The sequence below is a fragment of the Solea senegalensis genome, linkage group LG19, assembly GCF_019176455.1.
Source record: "Solea senegalensis isolate Sse05_10M linkage group LG19, IFAPA_SoseM_1, whole genome shotgun sequence".
NCBI classification, from domain to species: Eukaryota; Metazoa; Chordata; class Actinopteri; order Pleuronectiformes; family Soleidae; genus Solea; species Solea senegalensis.
Window position 1 is genome coordinate 19,434,554 of NC_058038.1, and position 19,246 is coordinate 19,453,799.

The following is a 19,246-nucleotide window of genomic DNA, read 5'->3' on the forward strand; positions in this document are numbered from 1 at the left end:
TATTATCACACCAGAGATAATAATTTAGCCATTATCCATCATATCAAAGGGCCAAGTTGCAAGTTATTGTAATTCTGCAACAAAGGTGTGTGTAATATTACTTCTACTTACTCATCAAAATCAAGTTATATGACATTCATCATTTAATTACTTGATGATTGTCTATTGCTTAATCATATGATAAGCATACACATCTTTATTTTACAGCCAATGCTTGTGATAGACAATATATACGTTTTACATAAAAAGAAAATGGTAACCTTATACCTTTCATATTACTGGTAATAGTAGTCAATAATTGTGCTAAACGATATTTCAATGTTAACATACAGCACACAATGTTGGTAAACTTATACATGTTATATTATAACGTTAACAGTCATTAATTGTGATAAACTAGATACTGAAATGTTTACAAACACCAAAAACGGCTTTATTAATTAATACCATAACCAATTTACAATGCAGTTCGCTTCAAAAGTGACGGGAGACACGGGACGCGAACCGTAACCGCAACGGCATATCATGGTAGGGTGTTGCGATTTCTCGTTCTCGGACCTCGACAAACGGGCTATTTTCTTGGCGCAGTTGGCAGCGCGTCAGTCTCATAATCTGAAGGCCGTGAGTTCAACCCTCACACGGGGCACTTATGTTATTACATTCACACCTTTGCAAAGAATGATGGGAGGAAATTCTGACAGACGCGCTATTGGCTGCAGAGGGGCGGTGAAGTTTCTCAGACTCTCAGGTCGTAGTCATCTTCACTTGTTAGCTGTAAACAACTGGACTTGCTTGAGGTTAGTTGAGGGTACTTTGCTTCTCCTCCAAGAGGCTTCTTCCGTTCTGGCTGACAGGTGCAATAATCGAGGTGTTTAGCCCTCGTCTTCGGGGCACCTCCTCTGTTGAGTCATGGGTTCTCCACGTTGATGGCTTCTTTCAAAAGAACCAGCGTGACAGTGCAACTGAAAAGTGGTGAAGTGCCTGCCTCTCAATCCCCTTTTGCAAAGTGTGGAGGTTCTTTGAAGTGGTATGACCATGAGTCCATCTGTGCAGACAGAGAACATTGATTTGTCGACGCAAAATGAGGAACGCTTCACGAATTTGCGTGTCATCCTTGCGCAGGGGCCATGCTAATCTTCTCTGTATCGATCCAATTTTAGTATACGTGTTACCGAAGTAACACGTCCTGAAGGCAGTCACTGGGAGCTGCATATAGGCCTCCAGGTTCGCTGTGTAATTCAGTCGTGGTGCTGAGGCCGACAATTGCAGCGTCATCAGAGAACTTCTGCAGGTGACAGGAGGGGGAGCGGTAGGAGAAGTCTGCAGTGTACAGGCGGTCTTGTGTCAGTGAGAGCCCGCCTCAACCTGTACTGTGATGCACAGAAAAAAACAGTTTGAGCCAGTCTAAACTTTCAGTGTACAAAGGCTATCACTTTCATATGCACAGAGGTCAGACAGCACAAGATGAAGGTTAACAATAGCCTCGTCGTCAGGCAGAAATACATCTTATGGCACATGGCATAGTAATTTTCCATTACACCATGTCCCGGGATAGTCGCGGTCAGCCATGTCTCCGTGAACAGCATGACGCTGCAGTGCCGGCACTCCCTCTCATGCCAGCTCAGCGCCGCTAACTCGTTCATCTTATTTGGGAGAGATCTTACATTTCCCATCATGATGGACGGGGGAACAGGTCTGAAGCGTCTCCTTCCCGCACGGTGCTGGGCTCCAGCGCGACACCCCCGTCGTCTCCTCCTCAGCCCACGGGGGACATCGGGTCGCTGCTCCAGCAGCACAGCTGTATAGTGGAGCGCCAAAAGCTGATCCCTACTGTAAACAATAGAGCCGTGGCTCCACACTGGATCCCCAGACACGGCCGGAAAGTGTAAAAAAACACAGCAACAGGGCCACAACAACCACGGTGTACTTGGTGCCCATGGTGCCCGTAGTTAAGTAAAGCAGACACGCTAAGAGAAGTAGGAAAAGACGGAGTCTAAAAGGAAAAAAGGCTAGAAAGTAGCAAGAGCTGCTGCAACAGGCTGCCACACGGGAGGCGCCATGTTGAAAGGATCAGTGATGACGATGAACTGTCTGCTATCGCGTGAGTTTTGGCGTTCATCTTTGCTGTTCTGTGTTGGAGTGTTGATCCTTCTTTTTGGAAGAGAGCTCAGGACAGCATCGTAGGTGGCTGATAGTTGGTGTCTTAGGCCACCTGCTCTTTTGAGTGATGGCTTCTCCAGGTCGATGGCTTCTTTCAAAAGAACAAGCCTGGCAGTGCAACTGAAAAGTGGTGAAGTGCCTGCCTCTCAATCGAATGTTTGAAAATTTTGGGGGGGTCTTTCAAGTGGTCTGACCATGAGACACTCAGTCCAGATGGAGAATATTGGTTTTCCGTAAGTGGGCGTGGTCGGGGGGTGGCTCAAACATGGGCAACGTAGGCATTGGTGGTTCAGTGGTAGAATTCTCGCCTGCCACGCGGGAGGCCCGGGTTCGATTCCCGGCCAATGCAGTTTACTTTTCCCTGGCTTCTCCCTACAGGTCACTGTGCATCCGTCCCTCTGTCATCATTTCAATTCTGGAGCTCAGCTGGTAATGCTTTGAGAGGCCAGTGTGAAGCTGGCAGGGGCAAGGTGGGCTTTTAGCCCTGTCACTGGTACATTTTCCGCATTACCGGAGCGCCAGGGAGACACTGCAATAGTCCAGGTGTTTCGAAAAGTGCCGAAAAACCGGCCTCTCAATCTAACGTTTGAAAAGTGAGCAGGGTCTTTGAAGCGGTATGACCACGAGACGATCAGTCCAGATGGAGAATATTGTGGGCGTGGTCATATTGGAGGCATATTTTTGTGTAAAGTCCTTTTGCGGTTGCAAGATTGTTGGTTTCACCTGCGTCAAGGTGTGAAAGGGCATGGTTTGTGTCAATGATGACGATAAACTGTCTGCTATTGTGTGAGTGTTGGAATTCATCTTTGTTGTTCTGTGTTGGAGTGTTGATCCTTTTTGGAGGAGAGCTCAGGACAGCATTGTAGGTGGCTGATAGTTGGTGTCTTAGGCCACCTTCTCTGTTGAGTGATGGGTTCTCCGGGTCGATGGCTTCTTTTAAAAGAACAAGCCTGACAGTGCCACCGAAAGGTGGTGAAGTGCCTGCCTCTCAATCTAACGTTCGAAAGGTCAGCAGGGTCTTTGAGGTGGTATGGCTGTGAGACAATCAGTCCAGACGGAGAATATTGTGAGACTATTGTGGGTGTGGCCATATTGGAGGCACATTTTTGTGCAAAGTCATTTTGCAGCTGCATCACTTGGAAAGATCTCCCACAAGTGAGGTGAGCATTTTTTGTGGCCTCGGAGGCCTCGTTGGCGCAGTTGGCAGCGCGTCAGTCTCATAATCTGAAGGCCGTGAGTTCAACCCTCACACGGGGCACTTATGTTATTACATTCACACCTTTGCAAAGAATGATGGGAGGAAATTCTGACAGACGCGCTATTGGCTGCAGAGGGGCGGTGAAGTTTCTCAGACTCTCAGGTCGTAGTCATCTTCACTTGTTAGCTGTAAACAACTGGACTTGCTTGAGGTTAGTTGAGGGTACTTTGCTTCTCCTCCAAGAGGCTTCTTCCGTTCTGGCTGACAGGTGCAATAATCGAGGTGTTTAGCCCTCGTCTTCGGGGCACCTCCTCTGTTGAGTCATGGGTTCTCCACGTTGATGGCTTCTTTCAAAAGAACCAGCGTGACAGTGCAACTGAAAAGTGGTGAAGTGCCTGCCTCTCAATCCCCTTTTGCAAAGTGTGGAGGTTCTTTGAAGTGGTATGACCATGAGTCCATCTGTGCAGACAGAGAACATTGATTTGTCGACGCAAAATGAGGAACGCTTCACGAATTTGCGTGTCATCCTTGCGCAGGGGCCATGCTAATCTTCTCTGTATCGATCCAATTTTAGTATACGTGTTACCGAAGTAACACGTCCTGAAGGCAGTCACTGGGAGCTGCATATAGGCCTCCAGGTTCGCTGTGTAATTCAGTCGTGGTGCTGAGGCCGACAATTGCAGCGTCATCAGAGAACTTCTGCAGGTGACAGGAGGGGGAGCGGTAGGAGAAGTCTGCAGTGTACAGGCGGTCTTGTGTCAGTGAGAGCCCGCCTCAACCTGTACTGTGATGCACAGAAAAAAACAGTTTGAGCCAGTCTAAACTTTCAGTGTACAAAGGCTATCACTTTCATATGCACAGAGGTCAGACAGCACAAGATGAAGGTTAACAATAGCCTCGTCGTCAGGCAGAAATACATCTTATGGCACATGGCATAGTAATTTTCCATTACACCATGTCCCGGGATAGTCGCGGTCAGCCATGTCTCCGTGAACAGCATGACGCTGCAGTGCCGGCACTCCCTCTCATGCCAGCTCAGCGCCGCTAACTCGTTCATCTTATTTGGGAGAGATCTTACATTTCCCATCATGATGGACGGGGGAACAGGTCTGAAGCGTCTCCTTCCCGCACGGTGCTGGGCTCCAGCGCGACACCCCCGTCGTCTCCTCCTCAGCCCACGGGGGACATCGGGTCGCTGCTCCAGCAGCACAGCTGTATAGTGGAGCGCCAAAAGCTGATCCCTACTGTAAACAATAGAGCCGTGGCTCCACACTGGATCCCCAGACACGGCCGGAAAGTGAAAAAAACACAGCAACAGGGCCACAACAACCACGGTGTACTTGGTGCCCATGGTGCCCGTAGTTAAGTAAAGCAGACACGCTAAGAGAAGTAGGAAAAGACGGAGTCTAAAAGGAAAAAAGGCTAGAAAGTAGCAAGAGCTGCTGCAACAGGCTGCCACACGGGAGGCGCCATGTTGAAAGGATCAGTGATGACGATGAACTGTCTGCTATCGCGTGAGTTTTGGCGTTCATCTTTGCTGTTCTGTGTTGGAGTGTTGATCCTTCTTTTTGGAAGAGAGCTCAGGACAGCATCGTAGGTGGCTGATAGTTGGTGTCTTAGGCCACCTGCTCTTTTGAGTGATGGCTTCTCCAGGTCGATGGCTTCTTTCAAAAGAACAAGCCTGGCAGTGCAACTGAAAAGTGGTGAAGTGCCTGCCTCTCAATCGAATGTTTGAAAATTTTGGGGGGGTCTTTCAAGTGGTCTGACCATGAGACACTCAGTCCAGATGGAGAATATTGGTTTTCCGTAAGTGGGCGTGGTCGGGGGGTGGCTCAAACATGGGCAACGTAGGCATTGGTGGTTCAGTGGTAGAATTCTCGCCTGCCACGCGGGAGGCCCGGGTTCGATTCCCGGCCAATGCAGTTTACTTTTCCCTGGCTTCTCCCTACAGGTCACTGTGCATCCGTCCCTCTGTCATCATTTCAATTCTGGAGCTCAGCTGGTAATGCTTTGAGAGGCCAGTGTGAAGCTGGCAGGGGCAAGGTGGGCTTTTAGCCCTGTCACTGGTACATTTTCCGCATTACCGGAGCGCCAGGGAGACACTGCAATAGTCCAGGTGTTTCGAAAAGTGCCGAAAAACCGGCCTCTCAATCTAACGTTTGAAAAGTGAGCAGGGTCTTTGAAGCGGTATGACCACGAGACGATCAGTCCAGATGGAGAATATTGTGGGCGTGGTCATATTGGAGGCATATTTTTGTGTAAAGTCCTTTTGCGGTTGCAAGATTGTTGGTTTCACCTGCGTCAAGGTGTGAAAGGGCATGGTTTGTGTCAATGATGACGATAAACTGTCTGCTATTGTGTGAGTGTTGGAATTCATCTTTGTTGTTCTGTGTTGGAGTGTTGATCCTTTTTGGAGGAGAGCTCAGGACAGCATTGTAGGTGGCTGATAGTTGGTGTCTTAGGCCACCTTCTCTGTTGAGTGATGGGTTCTCCGGGTCGATGGCTTCTTTTAAAAGAACAAGCCTGACAGTGCCACCGAAAGGTGGTGAAGTGCCTGCCTCTCAATCTAACGTTCGAAAGGTCAGCAGGGTCTTTGAGGTGGTATGGCTGTGAGACAATCAGTCCAGACGGAGAATATTGTGAGACTATTGTGGGTGTGGCCATATTGGAGGCACATTTTTGTGCAAAGTCATTTTGCAGCTGCATCACTTGGAAAGATCTCCCACAAGTGAGGTGAGCATTTTTTGTGGCCTCGGAGGCCTCGTTGGCGCAGTTGGCAGCGCGTCAGTCTCATAATCTGAAGGCCGTGAGTTCAACCCTCACACGGGGCACTTATGTTATTACATTCACACCTTTGCAAAGAATGATGGGAGGAAATTCTGACAGACGCGCTATTGGCTGCAGAGGGGCGGTGAAGTTTCTCAGACTCTCAGGTCGTAGTCATCTTCACTTGTTAGCTGTAAACAACTGGACTTGCTTGAGGTTAGTTGAGGGTACTTTGCTTCTCCTCCAAGAGGCTTCTTCCGTTCTGGCTGACAGGTGCAATAATCGAGGTGTTTAGCCCTCGTCTTCGGGGCACCTCCTCTGTTGAGTCATGGGTTCTCCACGTTGATGGCTTCTTTCAAAAGAACCAGCGTGACAGTGCAACTGAAAAGTGGTGAAGTGCCTGCCTCTCAATCCCCTTTTGCAAAGTGTGGAGGTTCTTTGAAGTGGTATGACCATGAGTCCATCTGTGCAGACAGAGAACATTGATTTGTCGACGCAAAATGAGGAACGCTTCACGAATTTGCGTGTCATCCTTGCGCAGGGGCCATGCTAATCTTCTCTGTATCGATCCAATTTTAGTATACGTGTTACCGAAGTAACACGTCCTGAAGGCAGTCACTGGGAGCTGCATATAGGCCTCCAGGTTCGCTGTGTAATTCAGTCGTGGTGCTGAGGCCGACAATTGCAGCGTCATCAGAGAACTTCTGCAGGTGACAGGAGGGGGAGCGGTAGGAGAAGTCTGCAGTGTACAGGCGGTCTTGTGTCAGTGAGAGCCCGCCTCAACCTGTACTGTGATGCACAGAAAAAAACAGTTTGAGCCAGTCTAAACTTTCAGTGTACAAAGGCTATCACTTTCATATGCACAGAGGTCAGACAGCACAAGATGAAGGTTAACAATAGCCTCGTCGTCAGGCAGAAATACATCTTATGGCACATGGCATAGTAATTTTCCATTACACCATGTCCCGGGATAGTCGCGGTCAGCCATGTCTCCGTGAACAGCATGACGCTGCAGTGACGGCACTCCCTCTCATGCCAGCTCAGCGCCGCTAACTCGTTCATCTTATTTGGGAGAGATCTTACATTTCCCATCATGATGGACGGGGGAACAGGTCTGAAGCGTCTCCTTCCCGCACGGTGCTGGGCTCCAGCGCGACACCCCCGTCGTCTCCTCCTCAGCCCACGGGGGACATCGGGTCGCTGCTCCAGCAGCACAGCTGTATAGTGGAGCGCCAAAAGCTGATCCCTACTGTAAACAATAGAGCCGTGGCTCCACACTGGATCCCCAGACACGGCCGGAAAGTGTAAAAAAACACAGCAACAGGGCCACAACAACCACGGTGTACTTGGTGCCCATGGTGCCCGTAGTTAAGTAAAGCAGACACGCTAAGAGAAGTAGGAAAAGACGGAGTCTAAAAGGAAAAAAGGCTAGAAAGTAGCAAGAGCTGCTGCAACAGGCTGCCACACGGGAGGCGCCATGTTGAAAGGATCAGTGATGACGATGAACTGTCTGCTATCGCGTGAGTTTTGGCGTTCATCTTTGCTGTTCTGTGTTGGAGTGTTGATCCTTCTTTTTGGAAGAGAGCTCAGGACAGCATCGTAGGTGGCTGATAGTTGGTGTCTTAGGCCACCTGCTCTTTTGAGTGATGGCTTCTCCAGGTCGATGGCTTCTTTCAAAAGAACAAGCCTGGCAGTGCAACTGAAAAGTGGTGAAGTGCCTGCCTCTCTTAATGCGGAAAATGTACCCGAGACAGGGTTAAAAGCCCACCTTGCCCCTGCCAGCTTCACACTGGCCTCAATACAAGATATTTGAATGTTTAAAAGAAACTGACAACAAGTTTGACTTTACTTTCATGAAGAACTTCTAAATGCATTACCAGCTGAGCTCCAGAATTGAAGCAGAGGGACAAATACAGCACAATGACCTGTAGGGAGAAGCCAGGGATTAGCCAATATCGAAGCCGGGCCAAGCAAATTTTTACTCTACAGCCCTAAAACTTTTCCCATTCATTCTCTACGGTAGTGCTAAACCACTATGGATGTAATGCACCTCCCGGCCACTCGCACGTTTGGCGCTGTTACATTACATTACGTAATCCAAAGTGACTTACAATCAGCCAGGGGTGGAGTCGAACTTTCGACCATGATGTCTTTCGCACACAGGGTACCAGTCTTAACCATTGAGACACTCCACCCCCTGTAACTGCTTCAACTCCTTTTCTCTGTCTTACCCACAATGAATGAACACTTCTTCATTCAGTGTGACAGACTGGAGAAAGACGGCAGGAGATCCGAAGCGCATGACATTTTTCACAGAATACTTGGTTTTATCCAACAAAAGTAAGTAAATAAGTAAAGAGACGTTTTGATGACGGACTAGATCAATAATGTGCAGATATTTATGTATCTTACGTATCTATGTGTATGTGTGTTTATGTGTCCGCAAGACATAACTTGTACGGTCAAACTTCATAAATGTGATATACCTCCGTTTTTTATGTCCGTTTCACACGTAGGTAGTCTATATGTCTTACAGTATGTCCGTTTAAATCTGTGTGTGAGTGTGCGCGAGAGAGAGAGAAATGTTTACATGGCACATTGTGAATTTTGCCTTTTCAAAATGATTATGATTCACCACTGTCTCTATCTACTGAGGAAGAAAATACTATATGTAAGTAATGAAGTCATGACATAACTGCATGCTACAGTATGATAAGTGCTGAGTACACCCCCCACCCCACCCCCGCTTTGTTTGTTCAGAGTACAGAACATGTACCTCCATTGTCGAACATACAATAGTATATTGATCAGTAAATAATGTATTGAATGAAGCATAGTTAATAATACACAGCTGTACGCAGCTCTCCTGTGATGGACTGGTTAAAGTGTTATTTTACAGCTACTCCAGTAACATTCATCATAGTATCTGGTAACAACAACTGGATAAGGAAGGACATTAATAGTCATTCATCAACATGACACTACTGCACACTTGACTGTGGTCTGGTGAGGTCTATAGCAGACAATTTATCATCATCATTGAAACTAACCATGACCTTTCACACCTTGACTCAGGTGAAACCAACAGGCTTAAAATTGCTAAGGTATGAATGACTTACATAGTTTAACATAGTGACTCTCTCGACAAGTATTCTGCCCACACGGGCTAAACACCTGGGGCCTCATGTACAGTATGAACCGTGCGTATGCACAAAATAACGGCGTACACTTGATTTCATGCACAGACGGCATGTATAAATATGTACTTGGCGTGGAAGTTTGCAGATCGCGGTGCAAACTCTCAAGCTGCTGTGAGAATTTGCGGAGCACTCCGCAAACTCTTGTCAGGTGGAGGCCCTGCAATATTAAGCTTTACAGTGCCAAACATGAATTATTCCGTAACAAACAATGCTGATACATCATGTACGTTTCAACATATGTGGATAACATCACACACACAGACTACAAACCTGTGTGTGTGTTACTTTATTTACTTTACTGTGTGAGTGAGTGAGAGAGGGAGACTCACTTGCTTACTTTGAGCAAATTACTGAAATTCATTTTCCACAGATGAACATTTTCTTCATGTAACACAGCGATGTAAATAGGACACACAGCTGCTGACATGAACACATGAACACACGTCAGTCTATGATGTTTTAAACACTCCTAACTAAAGTTACGGACTAATTTGACGAATTTAACGAAATAACTGCAAAACAGTTATTCCACCACCGCTGCGCCTTTCATCGGAAGAGAAAGGCTACGTCGGTGCGTGCTCGTCACCCGCTGGAGACTCCCCAGCTTCCACAATACAGTCAGTGACAGTAATGAATCGTTACATGGAGTAAGTCAGTGAGCTCCGTCTGCTTATTCTGTGTATAATGTGTGTCGATGATGACGTGTTCTTATTACCAAAACTTGTGGATGAGGACAGAACTCTAATCTCTGGGACTGTGGCCTGGGTCCCACCATATGCAAAAGCCAGGAAAGGCACTTTCATTATCGCAACTGCCTTCACAGCCAGAACTCATTGACACTACATTAAAACTCCCATCGCACAATTTCTTTCAGCTACATCCATTTTTCATATGTAAACCAGAGAGTGACATCATGGTGAGACTAATAAACAATTATGTACTTCCGTATCTTCATGGCTATCTAAGCCAGATGTAGTGTCAGCTGATGTCAATCGGCCTCGAGCGATTGTTGGCACCAGTGAACAATACTACACCTTTGCTTCACGCCTTAGCTGTAGAATGTGCAACATACCGGTACCAATACCTTCATTTCGATACTGGCTCCTGATTGACACTTCGATACCAGTTTTATAATATAATTTCTAAAAAAACTACAAATTATTTTCAGTGCAAAAATAACAATTTGAAATTAGAACACAAAACATGACAATAACATGGTTGTATTATTATTACTCAAAAACCATAATCTAGGCTGAGATAACCTAGGCTTAACTGGTCAACAACATCAACAGCTTACTCACCTCCACTGTAGAAAAGGGGGGGGAGGGGGGGGAGAGTGGCTCAGTGGCTACCCTATGTGCAAAAAACATCATCGTCGCAAGTTCGATTCCACCCCTCGCTGACTTAACTCAATTCCATTGTAAGTCACTTTGGATAAAAGCGTCTGCTAAATGACATGTAATGTAATGTAAAAAAAAGGGTAGCAAACCTTTAACAATAAAGTAGTGTGTGAAAACATTCACACTGACTGGCCTTGTCCTCCTCCTCCTCATATCAGGTTCAGAGGCTACTGTGAGGACAAGTTGGCGACTAATCTAGAAATCGACCAATGAATAAATCACTGCAGCCCAACAGAGAATGGTCCAAAAAAGAAAATATCCATTGAACAGAGTGGAATGACCAGACATGGCCTGTTCAAAAGTGAGCAAAGTTGATTCAGAAAACGTACAGAGAGCAAGCTTAAGTGAATGGACGCAGAGCAATACATGTTCATTCTTCCAACAGCAAGTACTAAACCTTTATGTCTCATATGTTGTGAAACAGTTGCATTGATCAAAAGTGTGAACGTTAAGCGCCAATACGAGATGGAACACAGATCCTTAGAGGAAACATATACTCAGCAGTCCGAAGTGAGAGTGCACAAAACAACCGAGCTGAAAGCACAGTATGAAAGATCTGCCCGACTAATCACACAGTAATTTACAGCCCAGCAACATGCAAATGAATGTTCACTGAAGAATGCATGGATTTTGGGGCAACATAAAAAAAAAAACATTCAGTGACGGGACAGTTGTGAAGGAGTGCTTGAACACGGCTGCCGAGACGTTATTTGTTAGTAAATAAAAATATGAATTGGAATGAAGACATTTAGTACCTATTTTATTTTACATGAAACATTGTCTCAACTGTCTTGTGATCATTGTCTTAGGAAAGAAGAAAAGTAGAAAAGAAATGTGAAGAGGGGGCTGTTTAAAGCTCTGTTTGAGCTTTAAGAGTTTGCCATGCCTCAAGTTCATTGTGCAGGCTACAAGACTAATTTTATGTATGGTATGGACAACAATTTCTTTCTTTCTATCCTACTTTAAAAAATGGAAAATAACTTAAAATGATAAGTTGATTTATTTGCAGTTGTTAGATGCAATTTAGACATTACAAGGGAAATTTTAGTAACTGGACTAGAGATGTCACAATTATTTGATTTCACAATGAAGTATTAAATGCTACGGCATATTAATCTCACTCTGAACTGACTTCAAAACTTGAAAGCCCCGCGGCTCTGTACGCCAGACTAAAGGTAAACGCACAGTAACTGGGTTGAATTACATTAAAGTTCAACTAACAAAACGTTGAATTGGTAGGAAATTAAATGTTAGTGTGTCATTTGCAATTAATTGTGTACAACACGTGTTTGATTTTCAATGTCGATGAGTAAAATGGCATTCACTTAAGGTTACGTTATACGTAATGTGATGTACGTTTCATTTATTACAAATGTATTTGTGTCATTGTAATTTAATCATAATCAAAACTAAACAAACCACAATAACAGATATGTTTTATATCTGGCTACATACAAGTAGATTATTAATAATAGTAATTATTAAAACAATTACAATAAACTTAAACATTTGGTATAGATGATAGTTGATAACTTAAATAATTTAATGTTCAAAAATATTTGTGTACTGTAGTTTACAGAAAGAAGCCTCCTAAGTCCAGGTCCTGTAGCCGTTCATAGTTAATATGTAGCATTTTTTATTGTTTACAGAGCAGTGATGAGTTGAACTATACTTCAATGGGATTATTGTCATTTTTCCTCTACGTTTTGGTTACTTTACTTTGTTGCTACATTATTTAGTTATGTTGGCATCAAAAGATATAAATAAATAAATTCAATTTTAAGACCTATAAGCAGTGTTCATGGTATTTTACACATTCATAGTGTTGCAAAATCAATTGACGCATAATAATCACGATAATTGTAATATTGTGTTTAATTCACTGACAATAATTTTACCACAATAAAAATATAATCCTGACATCCCTAAACCAGGTGCCACTCCTACAACTTAATTACGTGTCTTATGAAACTAATTAAGTGGCAGGTGAGTGTATGTGAAGTATGACAGACAAAGAACTGGACACAACGCAAGTGATATAGGATTCACAAATCATAAATGATGAATTAGTGGTAAGGAAGATAAGACAAATGACAAACGCTGTATATTATACACGAAAATGTTACTCATGAGACAAAATCTACAATGTCATGTCATTCACCATCTATTTCACGAGTTAAAACAGTGGTCATTAGGTAATTCTGAAGCGAGGCTCAAACACTCAATGACCAGACAATACTAATGCCGAGTTTATACACAGTATTGCGTGCAGACGACAGGTGGATTTTAATGACGTGACATGAGAGAAAGATTGAAGGGTTAAGGTGAGCAGGTTAGCTGAGCCTACCTTTGTCTTTCACAAGTTTCTCCTTTTCCCTCTTATCCAATACTGGGTCCAACAACGACGTCTTTAAACACCTCTCCCTGCTCCTCCGTCGTCGGACAGCGGACAGATAAACTTCTTCCCCCGTAAACTCCTTCCAAAACTTTAACGTGGGAGGCTTACGAGTGGGCGGGTCAACTGTCAGTCATGTTTTGTAATTTGACCAATCAGAATCTTCCAATCATCTGTCATTCAAAATCGAGCCAATTTATTATTTTCAAAAGATGCCATATTTAAGATATGTGTCACATAAAATAGCAATGACATATTATCAGAGATGAAGAAAAACAGTTAATTAAAATACTGGCTTCACTGAGAACAAAGGTGCAGCCGGTGAATTATTTTATTAAATTTCAGTTCACTGATTAAGGATACTAATGTTGGTTTAACTGCCTAATCTAACTTTATAATTTTCAGTGGCAAAAAATCATATTCTAAGGATTTATCCAAAATTTCAATTGAGTCTGTTGAGATGCCTCAAGTGTCATCTACAGGATTCCTGGGAATCATTGTTGATGAGAGTTTGAGTTGGAAAGAACAAACTGACTGGGTTAGCAGAAAAATAAATAAATCTATTGGTATAATTAGAAGGATCAGTCAGCTTGTCACCACAAACTGTCTCCAGATTCTATATTACAGTTTAATTTATCCCTATCTTTCATATTGTAATATAGTTTGGGTAAGTACTTTTCCTAGTACTCTCAACAAAATCTTGGTCCTCCAGAAACGTTTTGTTAGAATTGCAACTCAGAGTCACACACCCCATCTGCTCCTTTATTTCAAAAACTACAAATTCTTGCTATTTTTAACATCAATATTTTTCAAATATGTGTCTTTATGTATAACATACACTCAAGTGAAAGGAATATTCCTAAGCATTTCAAGATGTATTTTAAGCAAATTCACAAGTCCATTCCTACTCAACTCGTCAATCCTCAGATCTTCATCTTCCTAAATTTCTTACTTCCAGAGGTCAATTTTCAATAAGATTTAGGGGTAGTAAATTGTGGAATGGCTTTTCCCATCTGACAAAAAACTGTTCTTCCATAAAATTCTACAAAAGACACTTAAAAGATTATTTAATGGTTATTTTGTAATTTGCTTTTCTTCATGTATTGTTGTTCATATCTCTGTGTTTTATTTTTGATTCAAACATGCTCAAGGAAGCAATCATTTAGGGGTATAAACCAATATTTCCCTCATGGAGACACACATATGTACACACACGCACACATTACACACTCACACTTTTGTTTAATGTTTGTTTTGTTTTGTTTTTTGTTATTATATATAATTTGTGGTTATTAGTTTGTTATCTCTTTTTTATTGCCACATTTTAATATTATTTAGGTAGAGGCTTCAAATAAGCCCACTTGGCGTTCTGCCTCTTCCTGCACTGTGCGTTACTTTGTATTCTTTGTCAATTTTGTATTTTTTCTTTTAACTGTGCAAAATAAAATAAAATTAAAAAAATTAAAAAATTAACCAAATAAATTGAATTCCTTTAAATGTCAATGTGTTGGCCACAAATTCCCTTTAAGTTTTGGACTCTCTCTCACACACTTTGTTGGTGAACATTTAAGATGTATATTTTTTACAGTATGTTTATGGATTTTTACTGGCTTGATAGGCCTGGACCCAAACACAGACATGGGGGAATGGAGTATAGATTTATAAGTATAGATTTATTTGTTTCCGGCTTTGTAGATGACATGGGACTGCTGGAGGAGCCCTGGAGGCACATGGTTTGCACACACACAAGCACAGGTAAGCTGAGAAGATGCACAGAAGGATATCACAGGTAAAAGTTAGTAAAAACGTTATGTTACCATTCTGAAGAAGTGGAACAATCTGGCGCTGAGTGGAGGAGCCTCCAGCCAGCAGAGCCTCTGCAGATGATCATCACGACAAAGGGGAGGAGAAGAACATAGAGGGAAAAACATCAGAAATCCACAATAGAAATTCACCAAAAGTCCATACCATTACATACGCCCCCTTGCATTAGATCATTCAAGACATGGTAGCCATATACCCCAGCTGTATTCAGCTGACAGCTAAATGACCACAATCTATTAACCATGCTTCTATCACAGTCTCTCTCACACCAAGGCACGCTCTCACTCATTTCTTACCACATCACTGCTGCCTCTCACACTGCCACTGGCAAAGCTTTGCCAGTGCCGCCACCACCCCAGCTTCCATCTTTCTAGGTCAGAACCTAACAGGATCAAAAGTGTAAAATGTAATCATTCAATATCTTGCTTGGACTCACTCCTGTACACGGGTTTCCTGTATTGCACCAGCCTGTTTGGCTTAGCATTCTACTTGGCCAATCCAGGGAGCATCTACAGCAGGGTCTCTCAATCCTGGTCCTGGGGACCCACTGTCATGCATGTTCTAGATGCTTCCCTGCTCCAACACACCTGATTCAAATTTGAAACAGGTGTGTTGGAGGGACAGGGAAACATGCATGACAGTGGGTTCACAGGACCAGGACTGAGAATCACTGATCTAAAGAATAGAGCCATCAATGCCAAGTCACCTTTTATAATAAATTGTTTCATTATAGTGAGCATGTTCCTGACTGGAAGGTTGTTGTTGTAAATATTTCACATACCAACCACCAAGCACACTCAGGCGCAATGCGCTCAGTGGTGACCTCAGCGAAGCTACTAGATACCACTTCCAAGGTACCAGGTTGCTGTCATGTATTCAACCGCTAGGGGCGCTGGTTTTGAAGACGTAGACATAGGTCGTAATTCCTGCATACGACCTATATGCACATTTCATTGGAGGACAGTCTGCACATACAGTATAACACCTTTCAAAATAACTCTGTCATATCAGGGCAGACTGACTCAATAAATATATACCCCCGTTTTGTTTAATGTCAATAATTTACAGACTATGTCCCTATGGTGATAAATGCATGAATATAAATGCCACCGCAACACTGAATATATACAGTATGCATTGTGGCCATGGGAGAGTATTGTGTTGATTTTTGCAACGTTGATTCTTCCCACATTTCAGGAATATCATCATTATAATTGTTAATATATAAATGAATGGATGTAAGCTATATGGATGTAATTATGACTTTTCCAACAATAATTAATTTGTGAAATATTAATGAAATGAACAATGTGTTGAAGAAGGTTATTATACAAATATACAATGACTAATATGACTATCCTCTACCAAACAAATTAAATGAATTAAGAAACCTCTTAGCGAGATTGTTTTTAATGCAAAACTCCTGTAACACATATAAAAAGACAGCAAAAGTTCAGTTTTTGTTAAACAAACATGAAACAAATTCCAGGCCAACATACACGAGGGGAGGAGTTTATATGCACCATATTTTGATGCCTTAATGTGGTCTAGTTTGAGGATTCGGGAGTATTATATTTATGCTGTATACTTGCGTTTTGGATAAGTAATAACACAGGTAATAAGTGATTTTGCATTTTCAAATGTAGCAAAGGTTGTAATTGTATGTACATTAATTTACAACAGCCTGTAATATAGTGAAAGCTGATTTGATTTGATTGACCAAACCGCAGCCCATTTTATGGTACACAGTATATCCAGCATCCATGATAACACCTTTTAAGTCTGATGTGAACAGATGAGTAATACCAGTTTCAAACGGCCATATGTGTTAGGTGTGTTGAAGAACCCTAAAGCAAAACAGAATGGTGCATCTTTCATGATATCACACTCAAATGGAGTACAGGCATAAATTATTCCCAGAGGCAATATTGACTCACTGCTGCAGCCACAAACCTTGTCCTCGCACAGTCAGTAAAGTTTATCCCAGAGTGCAAAATCTTTTTTTTAAGATGGTGACTCTGCAGCTTATTTGAGCACAAGACTATGAAATGCACCAATCTGCACATTGAAGGAGTGAAATGACACATACTACAAGCAGCAGCTATTCTATATATGACTCCAGGTGCAGACTCGTTCACAACCTCACCCTTTATAGCAAGCAGAGCTTGGTGTTCAGCCTCATTCAAGGGAACCTGAATGACTGGGACTCTGTGACCTCTGGGTTTAATCTGGGTTTTAACTGTCAGCTTTGTTCTGATTCCATACACAGAGATAGGAACATTGTTTCATGTTCTCCTGTCCAATTTTATTTAGAGTAGTGGTACATGGAGATAGGGGTAGGTCATTTAGAGAGTCTAAATTGACCTTAGTTGTGAAAGTGAGTGTGAATGGTTGTTCACGTCTGTATGTTGATCCTGTGATAGGCAGAGGTGGCTAGTAATACGCTACATTTACTCCGTTACAAATTGTGAGTAACTTTTTGGATAAACTGTAATTTTATTACTTTTACTTTTACTTGAGTACATATTTGAAGAAAGAACGGTACTTTTATGCCGTTCCAATTGGCCAAGTGACGGTCGGTACTTTATTTTTTAATATCTTTTTTATTACATGCGCAATCTATTTCTCTCCCTGAGGTATGTCTTCAGCCAACATTTCTATAACGTGACTATTTTAACCAATAAATTCATAACATTGGCTATGGCTGACAAAATACAGCCAGTTGTCTGTCTCCGGGTTTCTGTTGTATACTCCGGTCATTGGATAATCCTAACTTATTGTACTTTTAGTTAAAGGGTGATGTATTTATTTCCCAAAGAATTAATATATTATTGTTTTAGTTCAAGGGTTTTTTTTTTTTTTATTATAAAGACCATTTTATTTAACATGTCGTAATTTGAACATTGCTGTTTTATATTATGTTGTGTCTATTATGTACCATTTGTGTTGCTGTTTCGGAGAAACTCAGTACTTGTACTCTTGAGTACTTGAGTAGTCTTTTCACTGCATACTTTTTTACTCTTACTTATTATTTTCATGAGTACTTTTACTTCTACTTGAGTAATTATTACCTTAAAGTAACAGTACTTATACTTGACTAATTTTTTGGCTACTGATCTGTCCAAGGTGAACCCTCCCTGCCTCTCACCCAATGTCAGGTGAGATTGGCTCCAGCTCCCTCCGTGACCCTCAAAGGATAAGCGTTCGAGAACGAATGGATGAATGAATCGATGTGTTTACAGTGTACCGACATTAATTTAAAATCAATTTAATCATCACGGGCAAACTTTCAGCACCTATTCAGACTAAATCAGTTGTCCCTATCCCTGTGTGTCCAAGGCCGAGAGATGCAGCTGCAGACTCAACAGCCATGTCACCCAGCCCGACTCAGAAGTGATGGAGGTTGTGAGCAGAAACCGTGTTGAATGACGTCAGCTGGCATAATTGCAGAGAAATGAAGTACCATGATTATGTTCCTACTTAATTATCATTCCATACGACAAAGACAGCATGATGAACAGTTTGAGTAAATATTGTGACAGTAAGTGCTAAAAACTTTATTAGCATGCTAGCTGCATGGATTATGGATAAGCAATGTGGCAAATCGTCCATGTGTGATATTGTGAATGTTGTAAAGGTGTCATTCTCCTCTTTCTGTCTCCCCCCTCATTTGATTGTACTAGAGATATCAAATAATTCACAGCATTTATGAGATGTTCTATACAGGGAGAATGTTGTTTAGCAAGTGTATCGCAGCATGCAGTGGCTACCTGGCCATACATGTGTTATGTAGGGCCAGGTAGTCACTTGCATGTTGTGAGACAGGCAGGCAGATTTTTACAATAGTAACATGCCACTGGCCTGCAGTGTCACTGTTATTATCGGCTCAATAATGCCAAAGTCTGACAAAATCTTTTCCACACTAAAAAGGATGAAAACATTTCCATACATGAGGACTGGATGTGAAAGTTCATTTGTGAATAGATTTATGGACGTCTGTACACATAAAGGAGTGGCAAAATTAGATAAATCATTCGAAATTTTTATATGCTATAATGTGCAATGAACAATGAATGAAGTTGTAAAAACTACAAGTTTAATATCTGCTGATGAAGTACCTGTGCTTAGTGAGCTGGGCTGTGGAATTATGTCAGACAAGAAGAAACCATGCTAGACTCAAGAAACCAATTCTCTGTAAATATACTTCCCATGTTCTGTGTCCTCAGAGAGTTACATAGACATTCTGTTTACATGTGTGCCCAAGGTTCCATTCATACTAAACTATGTATATATATATATACAT

At 42.5% G+C, this 19,246-nt stretch overlaps 7 non-coding genes across 7 annotated transcripts; 4 read left to right on the forward strand and 3 right to left on the reverse strand.

Annotated features, from left to right (window-relative positions):
* Positions 1–1,077: 1,077 nt before the first annotated feature.
* On the reverse strand, positions 1,078–1,183 carry LOC122785944. Its single transcript, XR_006362385.1, has one exon. It is a non-coding gene; the product is annotated as a U6 spliceosomal RNA (small nuclear RNA).
* A 1,255-nt stretch (positions 1,184–2,438) lies between these two features.
* Positions 2,439–2,509, forward strand: trnag-gcc. The gene has a single exon. It is a non-coding gene; the product is annotated as a tRNA-Gly (tRNA).
* An 836-nt stretch (positions 2,510–3,345) lies between these two features.
* trnam-cau lies at positions 3,346–3,418 on the forward strand. The gene has a single exon. It is a non-coding gene; the product is annotated as a tRNA-Met (tRNA).
* A 431-nt stretch (positions 3,419–3,849) lies between these two features.
* LOC122785945 lies at positions 3,850–3,955 on the reverse strand. Its single transcript, XR_006362386.1, has one exon. It is a non-coding gene; the product is annotated as a U6 spliceosomal RNA (small nuclear RNA).
* Positions 3,956–5,209: 1,254 nt separating this feature from the next.
* Positions 5,210–5,280, forward strand: trnag-gcc. The gene has a single exon. It is a non-coding gene; the product is annotated as a tRNA-Gly (tRNA).
* Positions 5,281–6,116: 836 nt separating this feature from the next.
* Positions 6,117–6,189, forward strand: trnam-cau. Its single transcript has one exon. It is a non-coding gene; the product is annotated as a tRNA-Met (tRNA).
* Positions 6,190–6,620: 431 nt separating this feature from the next.
* LOC122785946 lies at positions 6,621–6,726 on the reverse strand. The gene has a single exon (XR_006362387.1). It is a non-coding gene; the product is annotated as a U6 spliceosomal RNA (small nuclear RNA).
* Between the last annotated feature and the right edge of the window lie 12,520 nt (positions 6,727–19,246).